Consider the following 19,013-nt stretch of genomic DNA (forward strand, 5'->3'; position numbering starts at 1 on the left):
ATCTCTATCTTTTGGCACAGATGTCAGTCGTGAGTCTTTTGACCGGTATTTTCGTGGATGGCGTGTCCTAGTGTTCTGGTATGCTGAAAGAATCCGTGGAGGAAATTTCTGACTTTTAAGACTGTACTGTCACTGCGCAATCAAATTGACAAACCCCCTCTTATTCCCTGTTTGCACTGACGCAGGATCCACATCGCGCTCAAGCGTGATAAAGGTTGCCATCTATGAGTCTACGTTTGAACGGAAGAGAAAGATGCAGTGTCCACTGCGCCTGTGAAGAAGAAGTAAAAGAACCTTCAGACTATTAGTCGTTGTAAAGATAAACAGCAGCAGGCTAGACGAAGTGACCTGAAGCTATTGCACATCGGTCTTCTCCGCAAATCATGGGTATGTGGTGTCTCATACCCGTATTTCCCGTAAAACGCAGTATGGTTCCATTTGACATAGCAGATGGCTAATTCTCTAGCACTGTTTCTTACAGCGGAAAGCGAAATTTCGGGTAAGTATGCGGTTGAGCAACACTTCATTGTAAGACACACGCTACTGGGTGCTCTCTAAAAATAGATGGAGTGCGGTTGCGTAGACGAGCTTATGTATTTTAAACTTGTCCAACGGTGCAAGAACGCCTTGAACTGAGAGAAGGCCATACGCTGAATCTAAAAGTATGATAATTATACAATTATGTGGGGTATACTCTATAGTCCATGGTAGGCAAACCTGAGCTCTGAGCGCTCAGGCTTGCCTATCATGGAGTTTATCCACCAGCTGGCCTGCATCTACGCCATTCTAGGCTACGCCATTCTATCTACGCCATTCTATACTAGGGTATACTATCTATATATCTAGGGTATACTATAGCATTGTGGCTTATGGATTTCCCCACGAAATAACAGAAGCTAGTGTTGGAAAATTGCCGCATGTAGGAATACCTTATGAATTATTTGTCGCGAATAAACCGAAATGAGGAATATTTATGAAAGTTTTGGAAAGTTTAACACGAAAACAACATACCCGCAGGCTATACGAACGCGTGCTGAAACCACGCTGTTAGATAACACTGGGGCTCAGACAAATGCTTCCACCTCCTAGAACGTGGACGCCACCAGGCGAAAATAGTGACATAACCTAGACGAACCGTACACAGACGCACTTTACCTAACCTATCCTGATCGAAACAGGCTAAAACCGCCACCTCGCCAGTTCCCCTTGGAGCAGTTTTGTTGCCATAGTACCGCGATTCTGCGGCCTAGAGGATTTTTTATATGAGCTCGAATAACACCATCTGAAGCACTTCTACAGCCGGAGAGATATTGCATTGCTGAGCCTAACGGATTAGGAGGTTGCCTTCTTGTGAAAGGTAGAGAGGCGTTGGACCATATCATATTTGGTACACATGAGGTTATACTAGATCACCTCAGTGAGGTTAGTTCAGGTTAGATAAGCACCCAGGCAGCTCCTCACTGTGTGGGTCCCATGCTGGAGAAAATTTGACTATCTCGGGTTCCTAATGTTGACCCAGTTTTACAATTGCAACCCGGCCCAACCCGGCTCATGTTGGTATGCGAATATGCAGCTTCAGTATTCTCAATGTAGATCGCATATTGTCCAGGCAGTAGCTGAATAATGGCCTCGCATTTGTCCCGTATTGGGTGAATGGGAGGTTCATATAGGCCCAATCAAGGGACAACCCTGTTGGAAATTCCTACTTGACTCCATATGGTATTATGACACCAGGTCCTACATGATGAAGGAACCTACATACAAATAGGATCCTGTTTAATTGTGGGTCCTACATGCAAATGCGATCCTACATATAAACAGGATCCTATTTGGTTGTGGGACCTACATGCAAATGCATCCTACATATAAACAGGATCCTATTTGATTGTGGGACCTACGTTGGGTCCTACATGCAAATAGGTCCAAGTCTCTCGTGGTGATCCTGTATAATTTGTGCACTCTATTGTGCTGTGTATATTAGGAAATAACAAATCATGCAGCTTCTGTTTTTTTTATTTTTTATTGATATCGTTCATCATCCCTCTGACATGACTGTTGAACAATCACGCTCTTGCCTGATGTACAGCGTCTTCAACACCTTTACAGATCATGCTAGATGATAGCTCTAAGATACATTTCTTGTAGGCATCTGAAACAATAAAGTGAGTTAGGAAGCTAGATTTAACAAGGGATAATACATTATGTGTCACATAAAATATGCCAAACTCGTGCACAAGTTAACCAGACTTCCCACATATGCTGTTACTTGAGGTCCAAAGACAATGGTTTTGTTTGTTAGCAGTAAGATCAATTAACTATGACAACTGGGGCTACAGCAAGGGTGTCAGTAAGGCATTACCTGAACAGGGTGAAAACAATGCACGTTGAGTCATAATATCCGCAATTATTTACATTCTGTACATATTCCTTCCACACTCGGGGAAAATATGCATGACTCAAGCTGAGTTATTATGAATTAATAACCAAAAAAGGAAGATCTGTATCTTTAGAGCACCGATACCCTGTAGCAGGGCCGCTGAAGCATCACACATGATATCAACCTGATGTTAAGTGATGATACAGGTTAACCAACAGGGTAAGAGCACAAGATTACAGATGGAGCATAAGGAAATAGGTAACAATAGGGTAATAATCGCACTGAGCGGATAAAGTTATAGGAACCCACACGCTAGGAAGAATACAACGCAAAAGGTGCACGAAACATGCACACAACTAACCTTCAATTCACGAAATCCAACAGCTTTCGGTCTTCCAAGGTACACACACAGAAACAGGTCCAGATACCACTAGTAAGGCATGAAATACAGTCACAGCACTGCGGGGCACCAAAACCACCAAAACTACGACGAAAGACGCTTCCCGAACGAGAGCTCTCTGGACATGCGTCCGAACGCTTCTAAGATTTCCCTTCCAAATGAGCTGGAGGAATTCCAAGCTCCAACGGCGCCACCTGGCTGTAACGGTTCTCCACCATGCTCTCCTCGCGCTACATCCAGAAAGCAGAAAGTCGCGCGTACGGGTGACCAGTGCCATTGGAAGGAGGACGTTTTTCCCGTCAAAATAAGTCTTCAATCACATTTCTACGCCAACAAACAACCGACATCGAAAAAAATGCCCCCAGTCCCATGTATAACGAGCCGCTTTTGCCATGTTGTCCTCACTCGAGAATGGAGAAAGATAAAAAGATCCCGCAAGTTTCTAGCCGTTCGGTGTTCGGAGTGCACGAATCCGTTAATAGGTGATTCAGATCTCCCACAGGGTTCAAACCTAAAAACAGGGCCGAAGGTTGCAGAACTAGAAGAGTCAGCCTAAGGAATTTCGGGAATAACGCCATAACCTGTAGTAAATAGACGGAAGGTGCGAATTGAAAAGTTGTAGAGCAAAGAACGAAGAACACGCATCCAAAATTTCCAGTAAATTGGACGTTATGTAAGCGAGATTACGGCACTAAAGGAACGGCACTCACGGAAGCGTCTCCGAGCGGCGTCAGCCAGACTTGCTGGCGCCAGTGCCATGACCCTCCAACTCCAAAGCCCATATCTGGGGAACGGAGAGTCGCGCGCTTACGGGATTGAAGCGGTTGGAAAGAGCACGTCAAGAGCTTCAAAACTATGTCAAACACGACTCTGTAGGTGCTATTAAAACGGTTTTAGGGAAAAAACAGCCGGCAGTCCCATGTATTGTGAGTACTGTAAACACGGAAACCTGTAGCTCGAGAACCAGAAGACTTTGACAGCTGTAGTAAATTTTGCCACGTTCACCGATTTGAGGCGAGTACACTCTAGAAAGATGAAAACTGTCCATCGCGGGCTTCCGTCCGAAAAAGGGCGTCAAAGCTTAGAAAAACAGAGTTACGAACGCGTCTCTGCCCACAACCCCCGAACCGCTAAAGACCGACCCATGGTTCCATTTGACCGATCGTAGAGCGACTCAAGTCCTACTAGGACGGAAATTCTGGTGTCGACATGACCAGCGGGGCGGATGTTACGGAGCTCCGAATGCATCGGAAGTGCAGACGGAGGCCTGGAATTTTCAAGTATCTCGACTACTCTTAGGATTCCCGCGAGCCGTGAGCGTGTACGTGAAGGCGAAGGATTGGGGAATCCGTGACAACAAACCGCGTCCTGATAGAACCGGTTTAGTCCTAGAAATTAGACCGAGAACCCCATCGACACCGCAATGTCGCTCGATGGGGTTCAACCGCCACCTCGACCTGTTGCGCACTGCTGTCGAAGTTTGTGCTTAAATAGCACTCAAAGGAATGCACGCATCATTGTATGCTTGATGGTTCGTCGACTAGTAATGGACATACTCTATGCATGTTCCATAAATGAATGCAACCAGTCCATTCACTTGTTTTTAACCTAAAAATATATATTTATTTGCAGCGGTTCTAATAGAATTCGCACTTGATAACCTGCCGTATGTATGCGCGTTGGCAAACGTGATTGAATATGACTAGTTCGTTCTAGGCCCCAGTTTTGAAGGATATATATAAATATATGCAATCAAATAATGTTTGTTGCTGTGTTAATATATCACTTCCATATCTCAAAATAATTCCCCACGTCCTCCACACATGAAACCAAACAGGTCACGTAAGATCTCCCATAGCTCCTTTTTGATGCCTTGTAGGATCCTACAAGTCTGCTACGTAGCCGGATATAGGCAATGTAGTGTCCTACAACTCTCCTGTATTGCCGAATATGGGACAAGTAGGACACCACAACTCTCCTACATAGCCTAATATGAGACATGTAGGATCCTATGACTCACCTATATGTGAGTGAATATAGGACATGTAGGATCCCACAACCTTCCCACATGATACAAAATAGGACATAAAGGATCCTACATCAATTTGTATAGGATAAATAGGATCGCATACAACCTATTTGGCTTTTTTTCAACAGGGAATATTGGCACGCCAAATCCAAGTAGCGGTTTGCCAGCGCGGTTATCACATTCCCTGTCTTTGTACCTTTTTATAGTGTTTCCTGCGTTATGGCACGCCTATGAACTGAACTGCCACATTCTGACTCGAATATTTCGTACTGAAAAAAATGTAAAAGCAAAGGAAACGAAGACTGAGAAGGGCCTGAAAAAGAACGCCAAAGCTCTTGGAACCAGACTCCTGGGGCCCCGCACTGTTTACCACACCACCGGCTTCTTGTTATTGTTGCGCTTCAAGCTACTGTCGTTATTGTCGACACCGCATTAGAACAAACACAGAACACAAAAACAAGTCCGTAGGGTATGGTGATGTAGGGGGATGGTGACGGCAGCCTGCTGGAGAGTGGCGGCTCCGTGTACCAAAGGACGGGTGAAGAGGCGAGCGTGAAAGAGAGAGGAGAGAGATGATTGTGGTCACAGGACAGGGAGGGGTACGTAATCCCCCTTGCACCGGGATTTGGGTAGTCCAAGAGAACTACCCACCGCAGCTCGCAAACATGCGAACATCCCTCAGTAGCCTTCATTGTGAGGCTCTCTGTACCACGGTAACAGTCAGAACTGTTGACGAATTTACCTCATACTTGAAAAAAATAAAAATAATGAGTAAAACAAGCGAGTCGAATACGAGGGAGGTTAGTTACGAGGGAGCGAAGCGCATTCCTAACGGTGTGGTATTCTAAAGCTCGCAAAATGCAAATGGTCAAAAACTGTTGGCGCGAATACTTCTGGTATTCATTCGCATACCCGGCATTCAGTTTCTTATTCGCCATGTGATCTGTATTTTGACAACCTACTACTTACCGAGGTTCCCAGAAAGGTCTTTATATAATTTTAGGAACTGCAGTGGCAATGTGGGATCTGAATGAGGGGACCTCAATATTTGGCCCTTTTAAAACAGAGTTGCATTTGTAAAACTGGATAAATGTTGCTAACATTTGGCCAGTGTGGAACCAGTATTGGCCTCCTGTTGCACAACAAGGTAAACTAATAGGGTCCCACGCTGGGCAAATATTGGATAGACTGGATGCCAGTATCACGTCTGAACTGAAGGCAGGCATGCCATTACCCTTGGACAGTGGCGTATCTAGGGTGTGGCAGGTGTGGACAGGTGCCATGGGCGCCAGGTGAACAGGGGCGCCATTATGTGGTCGGGTGTGAATGTGCCAGGTCGGGCACTCAACCTTGCACATTCATAAATGATCTAAAACACCCCCATTAGAGAGGTCGTACCGTGAAACCTAGTGCGGACCACACGAAAACGCATCCCCAAGGACATCATGTTAACCATGTTGCCATGGGCGCAGGTAGCTCTAGATACGCCACTGCCCTTGGACCAGTTTGCACTTGCTAAATTCGACCAATATGTGACCCATTTGGGAGCGACATGGACAAAATTTCATGGAATATTGTTTGGTAGACGGCTATGTGCAAACTATACTGCCAGTACGGGGCTGTGCACAATAATAACTCGAGGTCATTCGGGCCATCTTGGCCTTCGTGACAGGAAAATCAGTTGCGCTGCGCATACGCCAGCACTAACGTAACGTGTCGTTCTTTGCCGCCGCCTTGCCGTCTGCTCGACTCGCGCGCGAATGCGTTACCAGACAGCTGTTTGCTTGAGGATGCGATTTGTGGTAGTGGTGAAGCAGCTTTACTGAATATTCCGCTCAAGTTCCTCGCTGGACGTCCGTCGATGTTCACCAGGTGAGGGAACGTTTCAGTAACGCCTGCGATTTGCATGCTCGTTTCCAAAAAAAAAAAAAGGGGGGGGGGGGGGGGAGGCGTGTGTACAAAACTGTTCCATGGGCCGCTCTCTTACTACAGATCCAACCAGTGCACGTCCACTTTTTCTCAGCTGCACTGTCTCAGCCCAGGCAACAGCATCACCAGGTGAATGTACACAACTTCCGAGTGAACTAAGACGCACGGGTGCAATTCTGAAACTGGTAAGTACGCCTCATGCTCTGTTACACTAATACACACATGCCAAACACGTTCAATGTACTTATTTTGCAGGTGTTGTAACAAATGATGCAGTGGCATGAACGGGCAGTCTGGTGCGTATATGTACGCCCATACTGCCGAGTTCGACTAATTTTGGTGGCGCGTTCAGATTATCTAATTGTACTACCTGTTTGTATCTCAATACCGAAGTCTGTGAATGTGTAAAAAATACCGTGGTTCCGACAATTATCAGTAATCTTTTGTTGTGCTTAATTATTCCCATTATTTTGTACTTGTGCTTTCACTCAGAATTCTCACGCAGTGTTCTTAACTGGGGCAACAAAATAAAACACATGAGAATTGTGTTAAAACTGAGGATTGCTTATTTTTACTGATTTCAGATTTTCGTTTATGTAATGCAGAATGCAGCCAAGAGCCATTTTAGAAAACACACAGGGTCAAAAACATTGAAAGATGAAGGTATTATATTTGTAACTGATCAGGTGTTTTTACAGAGAAGATATACCAAAGAAAAAGGCGCGTAAAATCACAAGGTTTCTTCAGACGTGGGGAAACCTGCATTGAAGATTAGTCTGCAACATTCCAAACTGGCAAGGTTCAGGATATAACGGGACATAAGCTCCGGGCCTCCCCACGATCTCGCTCATGATTGGAACCGAAAATCAAGGCATCGGGTTTTGAAATCTCCAAAGATTCTCTAAGAAGTGGTATGCAGTTCAGAATATGTGTGACTACAACACAACAGCGTGTGCAGCTCGAGACAAAAGTTGACGGCACCGGCGCTTTTCTTCATCGGAGCGGTCTCCTGCCAGCTACCAGCAGGAAATCGAATAAGAAATGGGTGACTGTCCATCTCTCAGTATGTGTGTCTGCTCTTGTTTGATGCCAGGGTGTCACTCCAATGGAGAAATGTGACACCATGGTGTTCCGTAAATTTTTGTCCCAAGCTGTACATTGTGCAGCCGCGACAGCTAACAAACACTGCCCGTTAGAGATCGGTTCGCTGTTTGAGGTTTTGCGGCTTATTTCTTCCCAAAAGGCTGCACTTGCAAAATGGCTTCAGAAAGTAATTTGGGTGAACTCCGGAATACAAAGACAAGTGCAGGGCATGAAAAAAAAAAAAAGCCGTAAAGTTCGACATAAATAGGTTTTACTTCTGAGCGAAGATTGCCCATTCAAGGCAATAACAAACTCATAGATTCACCACATCAACTCGTTTCTGTGCACGAAGACATCTTCAAGGTGCATATCCTGCGCCGTGCAAACAGAGGAGTGGCTCCATGAACAACCGTTCGTGAAGCATTTGTGAGGAGATTGTTAAAGGAATCAGTCACTGCGGGTCATGACTCCCAAATGGGTCATGAGCCTTTTTGTGGGGGTTATGGAGGGTCCAGGCAGACATGCGATATCACATCAGGATTTAAACAGAGAATAATCTGCAGTGCACGCTTCTGGGTCACGACAAGGGGTTTTAGATCGCTGGTATATATGAGGCCATAGACCTGGAGCGCATGCGTGATACGTCAGTGGATAAGGGCGTAGTACACAGCAAGAACGTTAACAGCATCTGAGCTTAGCAAGTGTGAAGAGACCAGACGTATAGTTCTGCTTCTCACGAAGTGAATGTTGCCACCCGATATTTTCATGGAGCACAATGCCCAGAGACTGTTCAGATGACACCCGGGTGGGTTCATGTGGCCTGAGCCAAAGAACATTGTTAGCAAGGTTAAGGCTTTTTTGGGGTATGGTGAATGAGGTATGGTCGGTTTATTGCTAAAGGAACTGTAAAGTGAAATTTGACCCCCCCTGTTTCTGTGTGGGACCTGGTAGTGTTTGCCTGTGTGATGCCGCACACACAGCCTAAGCACTCAAAGCCCGTTAATTATTACACAACATAAACTAGGAAAATTAAATCGGACGGTAGGTGGCGCCCCACAACAGCTAAAAGAGTCATGGTGGGAGTTACACCCGTCACGTGATACCTAACTAATACAGGATGAACTTATGACCGGCTATTAATTACCAATAAATACAGCTTTTAGAATCACAAGAATTACTGGGACCATTCTTCAAAATATGGAAGAAACAGTAACCAATGATAGTGTCAGCGCCCTGTGCTTGCTCTCCTCCCAACCATATCGCACGGCGTGTATTGCGTATGGGGAGGTTTGTGTGTGCAAAAAAGTTCATTTCCTGCCGAAATTGAACAGTACTTCACCTGACAGCGATGTCAGGTGTCTACTGTAATGTTCAGGCATACAACAAGTGTGCTCTTTCGACAGGGAACGTTGTGTACCACAACATTCCAACAGATAATGTATGGAAACCAAAGTGGTTGCAAGCGCATGCTCAGGGCATTCGTGATCCACGGCGTAATTGCTCAACCAATTTCTCTTTCGAGTCGTACTGAATGGTAGCAGCGGACGGTCGAAAACGTCTCAAACGGACTCCAGTCCCGACACCAGTGTTTCTCCTTGTGACGTCCGAAGATGCGAACAACAGTGTACACGAGGTATGTATTTACCGATGCACAGGAATAATACATATATAGATACAGTTCATTTCAAATTCAGATGGATTTTTGTGATGCCTACGCCACGTAATGTACCAAACGGAACACACCCCTCCCATTGGGGAGCCCTGAGCTCTCGCAGGAGGATAAAGTATCAGATAATTTGTGCGCTATAGATACTGACCGTATTCTTCATTTCTATCAGCGACACAGGCTTCCATCGCGGCTGACAAGAAAGTCGAAATCGGAAGTAAGAACGTGGAAACAGATGACTTACTGTGAACACCTCTCAACCTTTATCCAGTGATGTTTTCAACGCCTATTGTCCATACACCCTCATGCTCACAGGTGGGTAAAAGTCTTGTTTTGTTTAACATTTTAACTTCTGCATTCCTCGCATGTGTATGATATGACAATATCTTCACCACTGGTGGAACCAGCTGTTGAATCATTCTGGGAATCTGAAGACAACAGTCATGAATGGTACATATAGCCTGCTGATACAAGTTTGCAGATACTAAAAGCTCTTCTACTTTACAGTGTTGTGCCCTCTGCATCACCAGACCAGAAGAAGCACATCAAATTCGGAGCTCCACCGAACTGTTTTTGAGAAATGCAGGACTTACGGCGCATCGCACGAAGTGGGCACAGATGTTCGCGTCACGCTTCTCACAAGAAAAGCTGTGTGCCCAAGTGACATGCACAAGTGAACACAATTTATCTCGGAAACATCAGCCAGAGGTGAACAAGATAGCTGCAGGGAACACCTTCCTGTCTGGAACAATCATCTTCAGTGTGGCCAGTGCAGCCAAGGTGTGATATCATAGCCACTATTTGCTGTTGACCAGGGTTCTCTGGTTACTCGAGCCGATTAATATTGAAGTGATCTCACCTACAACACCTACCAGAAAGGTTGCAGACTCGGTCTCGCGACACAGGTTGGATTAACAGAACCCACGGCCGTGTTGCAGAGCACAGATTGGAAACCAACGGGCAAAAATTGGAAAAGTCTAGCACTCGCAAGTGAACAAGACAAGTATGTAAAGGGACTGAAACGTTCAAAAAATGTACTTTACTAAAACACAAGCTTTCAAATAGAGCCCGTCCTTCCTTCATTACACACGCGCGCACACACACTTGGTACATATCTTTATACTAATATACGTTAGCGAAAGGGGACAAAGAAGGCGGTGAGGAGGAAATAGAAATTCTTGTTAGAAAGGGGGGGGGGGATTGATGGTGCGAAAAAAATAATACAGAAGAAGCTTCGCACAGAGAAAGAAACACACAAGCTTCGCGTACTTGAGATTTCTCTTACAATAATTCTATCTGCAACAATGACGTAAAATGTACATGTCGTGAAAGGTAAAAAGAACTAGCTTGTAGTTAGACTAAACAATTGTAATATGCAATTGCCATGCTTGGAAATGCTTATGGGCCATGTACTCTACAAGGGGTTCTTGTAACAGAAGGTTAAATAAATAGCTTGAGGCTGGGGTCAAGTCCTGTTGAGGTGCTGCGCTAAACCCGTGTATCAACGTATTTTAACCACCAATAGTTAGTAGTTCCAATTCTGAGGGAAATCCAGAGCTTCTGCTTAGTATGTGGAAAAGTATGAGCTTACGTATACAAATTAGCTGTCATTCAGGAAACAGTATATACTAACTTCGAGATATCGTGTCTTATAGGTTTGACCGGCACGCTACCAACATCCTTGACAGCCATGAGGGGCCATGTTTCGATATGAAGAGCATAGGGAAGACACTTAGCCATGACCATATTATCTTTTCTTGGTAGAGGATGTAGATCAAATGCTGAGTGAAACACCGACAACTTGCAAAGATGTGAGCTACAGTGAAACAGTAGCGGTCTGCAAAAGCCCTGAGCACGCACCAATGACTGCAATTGGACTGGTATGAAGGAAAACATGGGAAACTTATGATCAGAAATTGAGAAAGCGTTACAAAGATGGATGTGCACAGAAAAGGTATACAATTTTTCTTCACATGCTTGTGGAGTCAATGATAGAGATGCCTCTGAAGAGGAGCCCCTGTGGAAGACATTGGCATGTCCCCACCTGAGGCCTTCCTATAGTCATGAACTCGTGATGGTGATGGTCTATCTTCTCTTAGAACTTATGGACTTGAACGTGTTCGCAGCAAACACCTGTGCACTGAAAAGAAGAAGAAGAAAAAAAGCATGCATACAATGCGTTATTGGTTGGCGGGAGGTGAGGCACTTGCAAATTTATACGGGCACAGTATCGGGTTGTTCTCCTTCCTTCCTTTTTGTTTGTTCACTCGTATGTTCGTTCATAAACACAGTAATCAATAAAGCAATATTTACAAGCTTTGATGTCTGTAGAATGTATTTTGTGTAGTGGCTGCCTGGTTGAAACAGAATGGTATATGGCATATATATATATATATATATATATGGGTATATAACAGATACGTCCGCGACCTCCCGCAGCAGAACGCGAGGAGTTCGCCCGAGCTCAACTTTTTCCGACGCACGCAGCAGCCCGCAAGCGGAGAACGAATCGCGAGGCCGCCTTCCGAGCATGCGCAGTAGGTTTCTCTCTGCGAGACTGTTTTCAACATGGCGGCCGCCGGAGTGGAAATCCCGTTCGGCGCTCATTGGCTTACGGTTTTGTGACGCACGCATTCGGACGCAGGTATGTGAACAGCGGAACGGATTGCTTACAACGCACTCATACGCACGCAGGCGCCCGCACGCAGCAGAACGCACTAGTGTGAACCATGCTTAATAGAACTGACCAACAGGAAAAGACTGCTTTGATTGTGGTCGTGCTTCATCTCACCGTATAACATATATTATAGTCCTTCATGGTGGTGTACAAGTACTGCCTTGTAGCGAGGTGAATTGAATCCCTTGAAACGTGCCATCCAGCACACCCCGAATACTCAGCTGCATAGAACGCTGAGTGCAGCGTCACGTAGTTTCTGTCATATAAACAAATAGTTCCCTGTAGGTAAAAAAAGAAAGACATTCCAGTACGACATAGTGTTTTACAAGTGCCTGCACGGGCCGCCTCTATTGCATCTTCCTCTGTTTTTGTCAGTGGGGTGTGGTACAGCCCAAAGTCATGTGCGTAACAGGAACCTTAGAAGACAAGTGACACCTTGCCAGTTTGGAACGTTGCAGACACATCAGCAAGGCGGGTGTCCCCACGCCTGACGGAACCATGTGATTTTAATTTATGGACCTTTTCCTTTGATGTGTTCTCTCTGTAAAAGGATCAGTAACAAGTATAATAATACTTTAAACCTCCATCTTTCAATCTTTTTGCCCCTGTGCCTTTAGTGAAAATGACTCTTGGCCTGCCTACTGCATTTCTTCTCTCCATGCCTGAAAATCTGAAATCAGTACAAATAAGCAATCTCCTCAGTTTAAACGCAATTCACATGTGTTTTGTTATTTTGTTGCCCTAGTTAACAATACAGCGTGAGAATTATTAGCAAAAACACAAATACAAAATAATAGGATTCATGAAGCACAACTAAAGATTGCTGATAGTTGCGGGGACCACGATATTTCTTACTCATATTTCGAACAGGTGATAATTAGACAGTCCGATTACACATATAGTCCGAACACGCCACCCGAATAAGTCTTAACTCGGCACTATCGGTGTACATTATGCACCAGTTTGCCGGTTTATGCCGCTGAATCATTTGCTACAACCGCTGCAAACTAAGTGCGTTGAAAGCGAATAGTATGTGTGTATTAGTGTAACAGAGCATGAGACGTACTTACTTGCTTCAGAATTGCACTCGTGTGTCTTAATTCACTTGGAAGTTGTGCCCATTCACCTGGTGCTGCTGTTGCCTGGGCTGAGACGTGCAGCTGAGAAAAAGTGGACGTGCACTTGTTGCATCTGCAGTTGCAGAGCGGCCCATGGAACAGCTTTGTACAGACGCCCTCACCTTTTGAACCGAGCATGCAACTCGCAGGCGTTACTGAAACTTTCCCTCACCTGGTGAACATCACGGCCGTCAAGCGAGGAACTTGAACGGAATATTCAGTAAAGCTGCTTCACCACTACCACAAATCTCATCCTCAAGCCACTCAAGCCATGCCAAAGCCTCCTTTACACATATACAGAAGGCCATGTTCAAGGAAACAAACCGCTGTCTGCTAGCGCATGCACACGCGAAGCGAGCAGATGGCAAGGCGGCGCCAAAGAACTGCTGACGCATGCGCAGCGCAGTTGATTTTCCTTTACCGAAGGCCATGTCTGCCGCACCCACTGCTGGCGCTGCCGCTGCTCTACTTAGCAACAGGATAGTTCAGAGCAGCAGCAGCGGTACTAGTAGTAGGGTGATCGCAAGCAGATTCGGGCAGGGTGCCCCGGTCGATCTCTCATATTTTTTTTCTTTCCAATATATATTGAAGCCACTTGCTCCCGTGGCATAGTGGTTAGGGTGGCCCCTTTCCACGCCGAGACTGGGAGGTGACACGGGTTCGAATCCTGTCACCGCGGCTGTGCTGTCTGAGGTTTTCCCTGGGTTTTCCGAAGGCTTTCCAGACGAATGTCGGCGCAGTTCCCCCTGACTTCGGCCCAGGACGCATATACTAACCCCGCTGTCCCCCACTCCTTCCTGCTGTCCTCTCTCCATCTGTCCACGTCTGTACGCCGCTCATAGCTACAGTTGCTTCGCGGCGCTAACACGGAATTTAAAAAAAAATTGAAGCTAGGTGCTTACGAAGTTACGAAGTACATTGGCGGAGGAAGTAGCTGAAATATTTGAGTTTTCTTTCTTCTTTTCTTTTTTTTAATATTAATTTCCACGTCTGACCATTTGGAGCACTCTGCTTCCTCGCAAACCTCAGGCCTCGTATCTTCGCAACAATTAAGGCCATGCAGTGTCCACGGTTATTGGTTGTGTGCTGCTGTACTCTTTGCTCCATCTTTCAGGTTCTAGGTATTACAGGTGTAGAGATAAAAAAAAAACAGAAAAACCGGCAAAATCGCCGTATTCGGAAAAAGTCGCACTTTTTCGGCGCATAGCTGCTTTTCTGCAAATAACACAAGGTTAACATAGGTCGCCTCGTTCTGTTCTTATTTAAACACTCTTTCCACTCATATAAAAGAGATTGTTGGAAAATCTCTGACATGGTTCCTGAAGCGCGTTTACTGTGGGGGTGTTAAGGCAAAAACTGCGCATCTTCAGTAGCGTATTTTCCATATTCGCCCACTCGTGACGGGGTTCATATTCCTTACACATTTTGTTCGTGACAAGTTCGCATTGCGTATTGAAACAAAAATCACCTTAGAAATCGCCGAGGTTCCGTTGCGGACACTCAAAAGCATGGAGGAAGGAAACACAGGAGCGGCCGTTTCAAACAGATTTCCGTGGGACCCCTCTGGCGGTCGCTCCTGTCAGAACCGCCATTACCTCCTGTCCACCACGTGATCCTCTCTAAAGTTTCGATTTAGCAACGCCTTGTTGCTCGCGCTGCTTTCTGTGCTTTTATGCCTTTCCAAAGTCATTACTCTTAAAATGTGGTCACCATTGCGGGAACAACGTTTTGTGAACGTGTTCTTACCGCGGTTGCGGCTGCCGTTCAACAGAAATCAGCTCTGTCACGGAAATAACCTTTCATTCACAAGTACGTACTTGATCGGTTGTTTCCTGTCTGTGAGAGTCATCTTGAATCGTTCCTTTACAAACTGGTCCTGTGCTACAGCTGCAGATGCATGTGATATACTCCATTCTTGTACAAGTTTGATTCCTGGCATGTTTTACCGCTTCAGCAACAAACACACAAAACGTGGTCACGTCGTCACACAAACCTCGCTGCCAAGAATCATGTTTCTAGTCCTGCGTGCCTCCCCTGCAGGCCGTGACCGCTTTCGTAGTAGAAGGGTAAACCGAGAGTAAACCTCCGAACACACACGAATAAAACTGGACGCGCGGCCTTCATCACAATGCAGATATCTGAACTGTAAGGCAATCACGACTCCCGTCGTTTGCTTTGGCAGCTGGCCTGCGCATGCTCTTGGGGTCACGTGAGCGGTCACATGGTAGACAGGACCATCCTAGAATGCAGTGCGAAGGCTGGCACGCCCGTCCCAATGGCAAAAGGTTTGAAGGGCCGCTCCTGCGTTTCCTTCCTCCATGCTCAAAAGTAACCCCAGCACAGCAACATGTATGGCGCGGTGTTGAAGCCGCGGTAGCGTTTTGTAGCACCGTAATTTGACAAAGGTCACACACAATGCGCGAACTAAGAAGCCACGCATTTCCTGCAGTGCAGCTGAGATCGTGTGCCATAAAACAGTGAAACATAGTCCGCTATCCGAGTAGTATTGGACAGACTATCGACAGAAGTGGAGAAAGCGCGTTCTTCCGTCGCTCCTGTTGTTTTCATGCCACTTTGTCTAGTCAGAACACATTGTATTCTTGCTGTGTGTGAGGGCACAAAAACCGCAGTGCTCCTTTGTAAGCGCGCACAAAGAACAGAGCTCATAGCGCGGATCGTTTATTCTGTGTGGACTACGGTACGGTGGTATGCACTGCAGTGGTGAGAACTACGAAGCAAAAGGCTACCTAGTAGCAAAGTGGGTGCTTAGTGCGTAGCCAATGGGGCTTCCCGAGTGGAGTAACCGGGAGAGGAGATATGCGCAGAACCAGGGTGGCGGAGCGAATCGAAAACCGGAACCGAAAACCGAAAAAAAAACGCTATTTTCGTGCGAACCGGAACGAAATCGAAATCGCGTACGTTTTTTTTTCGCTCAGGAGGGAAACCGAAAAATTTATTTAACGGTTTTCGGTCGAAGCAAAAACTTCGCCGGTTTGGACTACGAGTAGGCGAATGAAACTGTCGTCGTGTGTTCTGAAGTCACGTCATGGATACTTTACGAGGGTTACGGTTACGGTGCAATGTATGTCGGTATACTATGACCCTTAGGATCCCTTTGTAGCGTTTTATCGTTCGCGCACGTAGGCTTAGATGTACATGTGACCGGTTGTGATTCTCTACCAATGTGCCACAAGATGCTCGGTGCTGCGAAACGGCTTCTCTATCGGTAATCTCGCGCAACGTGTCCCGTGTCCCGCGACGCGAAGTTGAATACATGTACGTATCCGCGAGGCAAGCGCGTGCGAAGTGGCGCCTCATTTGTGGACAGGACACGAAGAAAAGAAAACGGAGCCGTCGAGCGCGTTTGTGAGTGAAGGTGTTCCTCGATTTGCGTCGTACTCGTGCGGTAGTGCTTGCTGGCGAGCAAGCAGCAACAGACATTCGGATGGGACGCGATCGCAACAATCCAGCAAGAAAGTACCGTAATTTCACGCGTATAAGCCGCACCGCAGATAAGCCGCAGGGCGCGTTTTTTGGGACGTTTTGAAAATTTTCTGGCAGATAAGCCGCACCCGCAGATAAGCCGCGGGTAATACGAGACGACTGATTTGTGCGACAAAGGAGACCATAGAGAAGGCCATAAACCCTGTGGTCCATACTCCGGGGTCGGCACAGTGTACAACAGAGGAGGTCAGTTCTGGAGTTCTACCAAGATCGGATTGTGCCCTTGTGGGGGGTTTTTCGTGGACTGATGGGTCAGTGATCTTCCAGAAGGTGTGAATCACTGTCACCACTTTCCTTAAAGCTGCTTGGGGGAATGCACCAGGAAGATAAATCTACTCGAATGTGTGGACCCGTCCCTGTTACGCACTGTTCGTGCATCTGCAGGGCAGTGCTGTTCCAGAGGCACTGTCGGCCCTTTCGTTAAAATCGGCGTATGGGGAAAATACCAGGAAAAAATAGTCATCAGATAAGCCGCACCGGTGGATAAGCCGCAGGGCGCCCGTGAGAAAAAAAAACGCGCATTAGCCGTGGCTAATACGCGTGAAAATACGGTACTTTACGTATGACATCACGACAAACAAGTCCGTCTGTATCATGCGCTTCAAGAAAAGAGAAAGCCTATTTGAACAGACAGTCACCTACAGGAACCAGGAGCTACCAATTTCACAGCTGCGTATTAATATTAAATACGATGTATGCATATAAACGGGTTTACATTTTGCAGCATTGATTTTTTTTCCGGGAGTGAATATGTCCACCAGAAGCGGAACCGGTTAAAACCGGTATGAACCGTTATTTTTTTTTTTGCTCCTGAGCAGAACCGGCACCGGACCGTTTATGATAGTACCGGAACGGAAACCGGAACGAAAAACGTTTCAGTTCGACACCCTGCGCAGAACGCTCAGTTACTTGCAGAGCGTATATGAAGCCACAAATGGATAAACTCCGCTGTCCGCCCTTGACCGCGTCCGTCACGAACCAGCCACGGCAGGTGTGAGCGGAAAGCGCAAAAACGAACACCAAACATTTCTTAAGTGAAATGATTTTCACTGCGCTGTGTGAGCTTAATTCGAACAACATGTGTAAGGAATATGAACCATACACAATGTGGGTACAATGTGGGCGAATATGAAAAATACACAACCGAAGTTGCGCGTTTTTGCTTGCCACCCCTCACTAAACGTGCGTTAGGAAGATTTTACAACGATCGTTCAAAGACGAAGAGAACGATGTCACCCTAACCTTCTAGTAGCTGCTAGAGTCACTAAATAAGCGTAGCTTATTTAGTGACTCTAGTAGCTGCAGAAAAGCAGTTACGCGCCGAAAAAGCGCGATTTTTACAAATGAGGCGACTCTGCGATTTTTTTATCTGGACACCTGCAGAACCTATGACCTCAAAGATAGAGGAAACAATACTGCAGCACATAGGCAATAAGTGTGGAAAACATTAACTGCGCATAGCCTTAATGGTTACGAAGATACGAGGCCTGAAAATTGCAAGGAAGCCCAGTGCTCGAAATGGTCAGGCATGAAGATCGTCAAAGAAAAAAAAAAAAAAAGGAAGCCAAGAGTATTTTCTGCTGTTTCCCCCGCTAATGTACTTCCTAAGCACCGGGCTTCAATATATATTGGAACGAAAAAAATCTGATAGGTCGGCAGGGTCGCCCTGCATGACTCTGCTTGAAAGCACCCAGTAGTAGTGAACTAGTCGTTTAGTCATTGGTGATAATTAAAATTACTAAACGCGGTTATGCCCAAAGGAGAATATACTGAGTCAGCTTTAACTGACACCCTGTGAAGAAGGTGTTGTGTGTTGTACATAACTTGTTACTTCCAATGTCGTATCTATTTTAAAGGGTTTGCAAATATGTTGCAGTTATGTCTTCCGTGGCATCGACGGGGGAGTCTGCTATTTCAGGTGGACAGCAAGAGGGTAAGTTGGTAAGGGTGTGCATAGTCGGCGCGTGGGGACGCATGGGAGTGCGATGAGATTTAAACATATATAACCTATATAACACGCGCCACTCGACATAACATTAAGATCACAAAATGAGATTCCTTCTCGATTTTGCCGTAAAAGCCAGAGACCCCTCGTCGCGATTCGAGACGCCGAGGACGCGTAATGATTTCACCCGATTCCGGCTTATCGCATACGATAATGGGAACTCTTTCAGTTTCAGAACAGTTTCAGTCGGACATCATACGTCGCATTAATCTGAATCAGCGGCGT

At 46.0% G+C, this 19,013-nt stretch overlaps 1 long non-coding RNA gene across 1 annotated transcript; it reads left to right on the forward strand.

The window, feature by feature from the left end:
• Positions 1 to 324: 324 nt before the first annotated feature.
• On the forward strand, positions 325 to 18,716 carry LOC135392892 (uncharacterized). The gene is made up of 3 exons (XR_010422286.1): positions 325 to 387; positions 482 to 499; positions 18,660 to 18,716. It is a non-coding gene; the product is annotated as an uncharacterized LOC135392892 (long non-coding RNA).
• The last annotated feature ends 297 nt before the right edge of the window (positions 18,717 to 19,013 follow it).

This window comes from Ornithodoros turicata, chromosome 4, assembly GCF_037126465.1.
Source record: "Ornithodoros turicata isolate Travis chromosome 4, ASM3712646v1, whole genome shotgun sequence".
NCBI lineage: Eukaryota > Metazoa > Arthropoda > Arachnida > Ixodida > Argasidae > Ornithodoros > Ornithodoros turicata.